The sequence below is a fragment of the Arachis hypogaea genome, chromosome 15 (genome assembly GCF_003086295.3).
Source record: "Arachis hypogaea cultivar Tifrunner chromosome 15, arahy.Tifrunner.gnm2.J5K5, whole genome shotgun sequence".
Taxonomy (NCBI): Eukaryota; Viridiplantae; Streptophyta; class Magnoliopsida; order Fabales; family Fabaceae; genus Arachis; species Arachis hypogaea.
This window is the reverse complement of record NC_092050.1, coordinates 74,752,814-74,761,978: the sequence shown is the minus strand read 5'-3', so window position 1 is coordinate 74,761,978 and position 9,165 is coordinate 74,752,814. Positions and strand designations below refer to the sequence as shown.

Here is a 9,165-nt window from a genome sequence, read left to right as displayed (position 1 = left end):
TGAAGGTGGTGTTAACTAGAAGTCCAGTCATACCACATACTGTGAATAGGATCCTGTCTCTAGAGCATGTTAAGCTGATTCATGAGACCACAGGAAAAAAGTTCACAATGAAGGGTAAAGATCTAACCCCCTATGACCCATCCTCCTTAGAAGAGTTGACCGTTAAGCTAGTGACGGTAAAGAAGCTCTTGTTGGGAGGTAACCCAACCAGGAGTATCCTTTGGTATTTTCGTTTTATTTCTGTTTTAATTTCAATTTTAATTTTGTTTAGTTTTCAATTTTTGTTTTCATAGTTTTCCTAGGTTTTCTAATGTTTGTGATCATGTACAACGCTTAAAATAGGGGCAGGAAGACTTAGACAGAAGAACAGAACACCCTAGAATGAAACAAGTTGGGCGCTAAATGTCAGGGAGGGCGTTTAGTGCCAGAAGAGGAGCAGAGCAGGGCACTAAACGCCAGGGAGGGCGTTTAGTGATAGAGAGGGAGAAATGATGGGCGTTTAACGCCCAATTTAGGCGTTTATTTCATATTTTGGCACCCTCCTTGGGGCGCTAAACGCCAGCCCCGGCATTTAGCGCCAAGGGTACTCGTCCCCAAAAAAAAAGTTCTATCCCCTGCTGGCGCCAAACTCCAGAACCAGCGTTTAGCCCCCAGAGAGCAGATTTTGAGCATGAAGGAGATGTTTTAGCCATGTGTTAAACCCCAACTTCTACCTACTTTTACCATTCAAGCTTATCCATTCTCTTTTCTCCCTACCCACTTCCACATTCATCCATCCCATCATCCATCACTTTCCTTGATTCTTTCAACTCACCTCCCACTCCACCCAATCCACTCTCATCTATCCTATCAATATCTCTTCCCAACAACCCAAAATTCAAATTCAATTACCCCAACCCAAACCCCATGACCAAACCCCACCTTCCCCACCTATAAATACCCCACTCCTCTTCCACTTTCACCACACCTCACACTACTCTCTCCTTCCTTCCTTACTCTTTCCCTTCACAGACTCTCCTTTTCCTTCTCCTCTTCCATCCTCACCATGGCCAAAGCCTTCTCCTCCATTCTCCTCTTTCCCTTTTGTTTCTATTTGTCAGTTTTCTTATTTTCTATCTTTATTTTGCTCGGGAACGAGCAAACCTTTTAAGTTTGGTGTTGGGCACTCAGCTTTTTCTTCATTCTACAATTTCTATGGCACCTAAGATTAGAGAATCCTCTTTAAGAAAGAGAAAAGAGAAAGATCCTACCTCCGACCAATGGAACTTTACCCAGTTCTCCTCTAAGACACATGAGGATCGTTTTTATGAGGTGGTGCACAAGAAGAAGCTGATTCCTGAGGTCCGCTTCGATCTGAAGCCAGACGAGTACCCAAAGATCCAGTACCAGATGCTGAGATGGGGTTGGAAAGTTATGGCCATCCTCGTAACTGAGGTTGGAGCATTGATGGTACGGGAGTTCTACACTAATGCTTGGGTTATATACAAGCATGTTAGAGGCGTGAACCCAGAGCTGAAGAACTGGCGTACTATGGTCAAAGGGCATATAATGGATTTCAGCCCTGAGAATGTGAGAGTGACATTAAAGTTACCACCATCCAGAGAGAACCCTCATTCATACACTTAGAGAGTCAACACTAGCCAGAGGAAGAATTCTAGAGGGCAGCCATACCAGCTGGGTAGGCATGGCCTCAAGCCTGCTCATGGATGGTTGGAGTTCATCCAATGTTCCATCCTCCCTACGAGTAACCATTCTAAGGTTACAGTCGAGCGAGTAGTGATGATCCACTGCATCATGCTCTGCAACGAGGTGGAGGTGCATGAGGTAATCCCTCAGGAGTTCTACAGGATAGCTGACAAGGCCTCCGCCTCTGCAAAACTGGCTTTCCTTTACCTTATCTACCGCCTATGTGCAGCAGCTGGAGCTCACATTGATGGAGATACCCCAATCGACATTGAGAGACCGATCACAAAGAAGGGTATCGAGCACCTTCACGCTAGAGAGCTCGGGCATGGACTACAGCAGGAGCCAATTCCACCGCCTCCACAGGATCTTCCGGAGATGCCTCAGGGAGTTTATTTCCCTCTCCGTGACTACTGGGACTAGTTCACCACATCCATAGGGGAGCTGACATCATTGTCGATCATTTGAGGATAGAGCATTAGGATCACTCTGATCTCCTCCACTAGCTAATGGAGGAGCAGAGGAGGCAGGGGCGTGATATAAAGGAGCTGAAGTGCCAAAGAGGATTCTCCAAAGCGAGCAGCAGCCACCATGACTGAGGTGGTCGAGTTTCATTCTCCTTTCCCTTATCTCATTTCTATTTTCAGTATTTCATTTTATTTTCTGTTTTCTATTCTGAGTTGCATGATCACTAGTAGGATTTCCTTGCTTTCTTGTTAGTTTTTTTATTTTAGTACTTTATGTTTATCTTTAAAAGATGTCTCATGTATTGCTCACTAAGCTTAAAAAGAAATATCAAAAGAAAAAAAGGAGTAGTAAAATGCATGAGATTTTAAGTTATATATATATATATGTTGTGTTGTTCTAATTACTTTGATGTGGTGGCACTATCTCTATTTCTGAATATATGAACTGAACAGTGCATATTTGATCTTGAAGTTGAGAATGTTGATTCCTGAGGTACAGGAACTTAGAGAAGTATTATTGATTCTCTGAAATAAGAAAAAGATTGATTCTTGAAGCAAAACAAACAGCAAAAAATGGCTTAAAAGAAAACTCACCTGAAGTTGCAAAATTAGTAGAACCTTTTTGTCCCCTTCGTGATTATCCTTAGTACTTTTTCCAGATACTGAAGATTTGCGACTTACATCTTTAGCTGGTTGAGAACCAGATGATGTGTCCGTGCCTTCACGTTTCTGCCTGGCTTGCTCGGCCATAAGTTGCCACTTTGAGAGCATGTCATCTCCCCCAACAGTAGCACTAGCAGCAACATTTTCTGCATTTGTCCTCATCTTGACCTTGTCATCCTCTTCCTTGATCAGCTGCAGCTTACTAAATATTAATGAAAAGAGTTTCCATGTAGATAATGGAAAAATATAAGAATGGGATAAAAAATCCTTTGATGATTTATTACGACCCTCATCCTTGTCCTTGTAACCATCAACTCATGCATTACCATCAACCTATATTTTGAAATGGACTGAAATTAAGAAATAGGCACAGGTTTCAAATACCGATAAGTGCAAAATACTCACGTCATTTATTTCCGAAGCTGCTCTGCTTCTGCCTGTCTTTTCTGCCACTCCTCTCTTACTTTCCTATTTATTGTCATGATTTGCGGCTAAACATTTGAGGTGACAATAGTCTGGTATCTTGTCTTCTCAAAATCAACCCGCTAGTAGGAAAATTCTTGAAAGTAAGAAATTTTATTGAGTTATGAAAGAGTATTCCTGCAAGCAAGTACAGGACAACTAACCTGTTTTGACATTCTAATCAGGTTACTTATTAGTCCATGCATTCTTTCCTCCACACACTGAAAACTCAGTTTGAATAAGTAAGATTAGATTCAAACCTACTGTTATGAAAATTGAAATCTTAGTTGAATCTCACCAGTGACAAGCATCTCTCCACATCATTGCTCACACCCTTTAAGCCATACTTAAACACTGACAGTAATAACACAAAACAACTGTCTATAAGGCCTGTTGTGGCTAGTTTGTATCCAGATAAGCTCAAAAGGAAAAATTAAAATAGATGGAGATAACACATGAAAAGGACACTTACTAATCTCAAACAACTTTTTCTGGAGTGGAATTTTCTGCAAAATCAGCCTTTCTACTTTTTATTGCACAGCTCTTCGAGTTGCTTCTAAAACTCGACTGTCCTCCTTAGGACCTGAAAATAACTGCTCTTAATTCATTGAAGCAATTCACCAAACATGTGCTATGCAAATCGGTAAAGCATCAACCGAGAGCATATCTACAAATCAAAACCACGAAGGAAATGCAAAATTGTATACATGCATGTAAGAAAAAAATTGAAGGAATTTCATGAAGACGTTACCCCTAATTTCTGCTAACAAAGAGAAAATCAAAAATAGCATTAAAGAAATAGAAGTAGTAACAATTAGCAAATACAAAATATGAGTAATTAAAAGAGGAGAATGTGTATTTGTATATAAACCTAGTTCAACGAAGATGGAGAAAGAGAAGCTTCCCAGAGCACAACACAGTGGAGCAGAAAACTTTGATGGAGGAGATCACAGCTGGAAGAAAAGCGTTGATGGAGGAGACTGCTGCCAAAAGAGAATGTCGCGGATGAGATCGCAGATCTCACGTTGCGATAGAGTTTCTTGTTGGTTCTCACATTGTGATGGAGTTTCGATAGATTGATTAGCACAACGTTTATTAGTAAAAATATAAGTTAGGTTTTAACTTTTTATATTAGTGAAGCAGATAATGAGATACTGCCGTTTAAAACTGCCAAATTCACTAAAGAACCACCGTTCCACAAGCAAATTACGGCAGTCACACAAACCGCCTCAGTTTATAAATATAACGGCGGTGTTTTAAAATTGCAATTATGTTGATGCCAATTTATACCAGTTTTTTTGTAGTGTGATTTCTTCCTGATTGTCCTTTATAGTTCAAAACATGTTTCCTAGGCCTTAAAAATGCTAATTTTTAATTATCTCATATTACCATTCAATGTCGTGATGCGTTTGTTAAGTGATTTCACGGTCTATAAGGCAAGAATGGCTTAGAGAATGGAATGGAAGTGTAACAACCTAATTATCCTAAGCCTTACCTCATGCCATAAAGTAAAGGTTAATCAGAGGTCACAACAATTCTAAGGCTTATACTTTAATATACATAGAAGGAATTAATAATTCTAGAAGCCCGATGAAGAAATAAGCTTAAAAATAGAGTTTCAAAAGCGCAAAACTTTCACATGAAACTACAAGCGTAAAAGATAAGATACATATACAAGATAACAAGATATATGTAGATATGTAAGTATAATAGTCATAAAGTACTAGCTACAGCCCGCAGAATTTAGGCCGACTAGTTATATACAGACATACAGAGTTTTGAAAACTAAAGTAGCATATACATCCCTTTCAAAGTTGGCCTCTAAGGCAAATAAAATACAAAAAAAATGAGAGTATTGAACAAAAGTAAGCAAGACTACAAAAGAAACTCAAGATCCTCCGCTCTGTCACCATCTCGCAACTCACCGAGGTGGGTTACGACCTACATTTGAAAAACAACAACAAAATATGGGATGAGAACCAGAGGTTCTCAGTATGGTAACAGTGCCCAGTAATGTAAGATATAAGATTTCGGGATGCCAGAGGCAATCCTAGAACTTCATATCCATCATAGTATTCAAGCTTATAAAGCATGCAATTAAAATATTAAACAGGTCATCTAACTTAGGGAATTTCTAATCTAACATTTACACCGCTGTCCCACAACCTTCCAGCCTAACCTCCAAGCGATCCCATCGCCATCGCCTACCGAACCTCCTCGATCCCAGTAGAAAATACAATTAATTCATACAAGTAAAGCACAAGTAATTGTCAAGTATAGCAAGTAAATCAAGAAGCACTTAAGCATGTTATACAATTAGGCATATTATGCAAGTAAACAAAGAAAGCAACCATATAGAAGATGCACATGATGAATGCTTGCCCTATTGGCTGTGATATCACATTGTCGGTTCAACTTCCAACCCGACACATCTCCATAGAGATGTTGCCTTTCGGTCATGAATAAAATGGGTACCCCAGGGATATCGTGCCCGGCAGATGGTCCAGGGATATATTGCCCGCGCACACTCTTGTGATTCCGAAAGGATGCGAGTGGGATACTCAGCCACAAACCTCACATCTCAACGTAAGCAGGAATAACCAATGCCCTTATGCCGCCGCCGCAACCTCGACAGGCGAGATTAACCTACCGTCCCTGCCAGGTGCTTAGCGCCTCAACAATAGCAGTATAATACAATAATATCCATATCTCATTCAGTGATCACTTTTAACATTCAATAATTCATCATTTCTCATCGAGTCTGAGACTCGTCATAACCATCATCGGTCCATAATTCCACAACTCATCACATTCATCATCATTACAGTACTTTGCCATCTCACTCAACTAAGCCATCCTCAAAACTCCAGAAACCTAAGTCTCCGTCTTCTAAACTTTTTTACCAGAAAATATCTAGTTAAACTCACTTATGGCATTCTCTATGTTTCAAAGCCTAAAAACAAATTAAGACACACTAGATAAGCTTTACGGAAGTTCACAGGCTTGCCGAAAAGGTAAAACGGTAAAAACAAGGTTTTCATTGAAAAACAGGGCAATGTGCGTACACATAGGGTTGTGCGTACGTACTCCCAAAAGAGATTTCGCAAAGTGTGCGTACGCACAGAAAGTAAAATTTTCCATTTTGTGCGCATGCATGGCTACGTGCGAACGCCCTCAATAGAAGGCACTTCCCAGCGTGTGCGTACGCATGATGTTGTGCGTACGCACAACTTGCAAATTTTGCAGGGTGTGTGTGAGCACCAGAGTGTGAAAATGCTCTCAACAGTAGGCATCTCCCTGTGTGTGCGTGCACACCAAAGTGTGCGTACGCACGTTTTAAAAAATTTACAGGGTGTGCATGCGCACAAGGGTGTGCGTACTCACAAGAAAAAATGTGGCCCCTGTTTAGAGCTCACGCACAGCAGTGTGCGTGCGCACACTAACCAGAACTCAATTTCTTCAACATCACAGAAATAAGATTTTTGACACCAACTTCCAATGATCATATCTTTTTCTACAAAATTCCAATTTCAACAAAATTTATACCGTTTTAAATCTCTTTGAATTATCTTTAATTTGATACAAAATTCAATCAATTTTAAACACTGTAGCTCAAGATATGATCGGCTAAAGTTTGTCAAAAATCAAGTTTCACAAAATCCAACAAGATTCTCTAATTTTCAAAACGTTGAACCAAACCAGGTCCAAACCACAACACATATAAATTCTCATTGGAACTTACCATTTTAATCTGAAACTACCACTCTTACCAAATTTCCTCTTACCTTACATTATCCTCATAATTTTCAATCCCAATTTACCTAATCCATCATACTAGAACCACTTCTCAGCTAACACACTCATCAATTATCATCCTATCACTACCAATCATCATGATGACATGTCACCATGTCATGTTTTTCTATGCTTTTTCATACAAGAAATTGATAATTAGTGCTTAAATATTGCATTCTTTTGTGCTTAAGTGGTATATTTCCTTGATCTTTTGATTTTATAAATTTTGTAGGAAATAAGAAGAAAAAGAAGCAAAAGAGCACAAAATAAGCTAAAAAGGAAAAAAAGAGCTTTGGGGCACACTTTGAAGTTGGAGCACACTTTGGAGCCTTAGGCCACGCTTTTAAAAGCGTGGCCCATGACCAAATTAAAGGAGATTGACAATCAGCATACAAAGCTCGGTTCATGCCAAGTGCCTAGCTTTATCGTGATGCAATTTCAACTTGGAAGCAAGAATTTTCACTAAGTTAAGCTTGGGCACTCACAGCATTACCATGCCTTCTTCAAAAGGCTATAACTTGAGCTACAGATGTCTGATTGATGTGCTTCCAGTTGCGTTGGAAATCTGACATTCAGAGCTTTCCAAAAATATATGGCAATTCATATTTGGCATGAAATTGAGGCACGAGTGAAAGGCATCTTTAAGGACTAAAAACAAGCAAAAATAAACTAAAGTGCAACCACCAAGATTCGAAGGGGGAGACATAAGGAATACCCTGGGAGGAACTCAATGTTTGCGCCAACGTTTGCCTCAAACGTGAGGACAAACGTTGGCTAAGGAATACCCTGGGAGGAGCTCAACGTTTGCACCAACGTTTGCCTCAAATGTGAGGTCAAACGTTGGCTTAAGAATACCCTGGAGGAGGAGCCACGTTTGCGCCAACGTTTGCCTCAAACGTGAGGTCAAACGTTGGCTGAAGATTGCCTTGGGGAGGATCACGTTTGAGCTCACGTTTGACCTCAAACGTGAACTCAAACGTGAGTGACAGCAACCACCCGTTCTGCATAACGCCATCACACGAAGACGTTTGAGTCAACGTTTGCCTCAAACGTTGACTCAAACGTGAATGATCCCAAAGTCTATAGTGCAAACAGATTTCTTCTCAAGACCAAGAGAAATCAACAGAGACTATCTTCAACCCAATTCTATCAAGGCCGTTCGGATCCATTCTTCCTCAAATCCAAAGCAAGCTAAGCCCATTACCATCACTCAAAGGCACAAGAGATAGTTAAAATAGGAATTTTATTTAATTGTAATTTGTTTTTAATTTCACTTTCATTTTCATTTTTACTTTGTAAAGCCTATATAAAGGCATCAATTCCATTTCATAAATAGGCTGGCTCCAATAGGGAGCATTAGGACTAGAGAGCTCCTTGTTCTTACTGTTGCATTTCTTCTTTCTGTTTTGGATTTTTAGATTGAGAATTGAAGGAATTCTATTTCATTCTTAATCTGAGATTCATCTTGTTCTTCTTCTGCATAATTGAGAAATTGGATCTGAGTTTTATTCACTGCTTTCATCTTCTTTTCTTCTGCAAATTATTCTCTGTTGGATCAAGGAAGGAATTGAGATCTAGACTTGTTTGCTGGTCTCTTTGATCCCCTGAGATCTTCAACTTCATTTTGCACTTAAGCTAAGTTTCATTTCTGTTTTGCTTCTTCAAGTAATTTTACTTTTCTATTTGAGATTTGCTATAATTTCCTTTTGCTGCAAGTTAAAATTCAATTTACATTGAGTTTGCTTTTGATCTTTGGTTCCCATTGCTTTCTGTTCTCATTGCTTTCAATTTACTTTCATGCAATTTAAATCTTCTTGTTCCTCTGCACTTTACATTTGATGCTTGCTGTGAGCTTGATTTATATTTCCTGCAACTTTACAATTTCTGCAATTGCTCTAAGTTACTGATCTATTGCTTCCTTTAATTTCCAGCACCCAACCCCCTTTACATTTGATGCAATTTACATTTCTTGTCATTTAAGATTTTGCCAATTTACTTTTCTTGCTCTTTATGCTTCTGCCAATTTACATTTTGCAACTTTAAATTCATTGCAATTTACTTTCTGTTGGCTACATTTCATCCAATTTCACTTCAA

General features: G+C 39.4%; 1 pseudogene; it reads right to left on the bottom strand.

Annotated features, from left to right (window-relative positions):
- Window positions 1-2,133: 2,133 nt before the first annotated feature.
- Window positions 2,134-5,476, bottom strand: LOC112748436 (transcription initiation factor TFIID subunit 4b-like; annotated as a pseudogene).
- Between the last annotated feature and the right edge of the window lie 3,689 nt (window positions 5,477-9,165).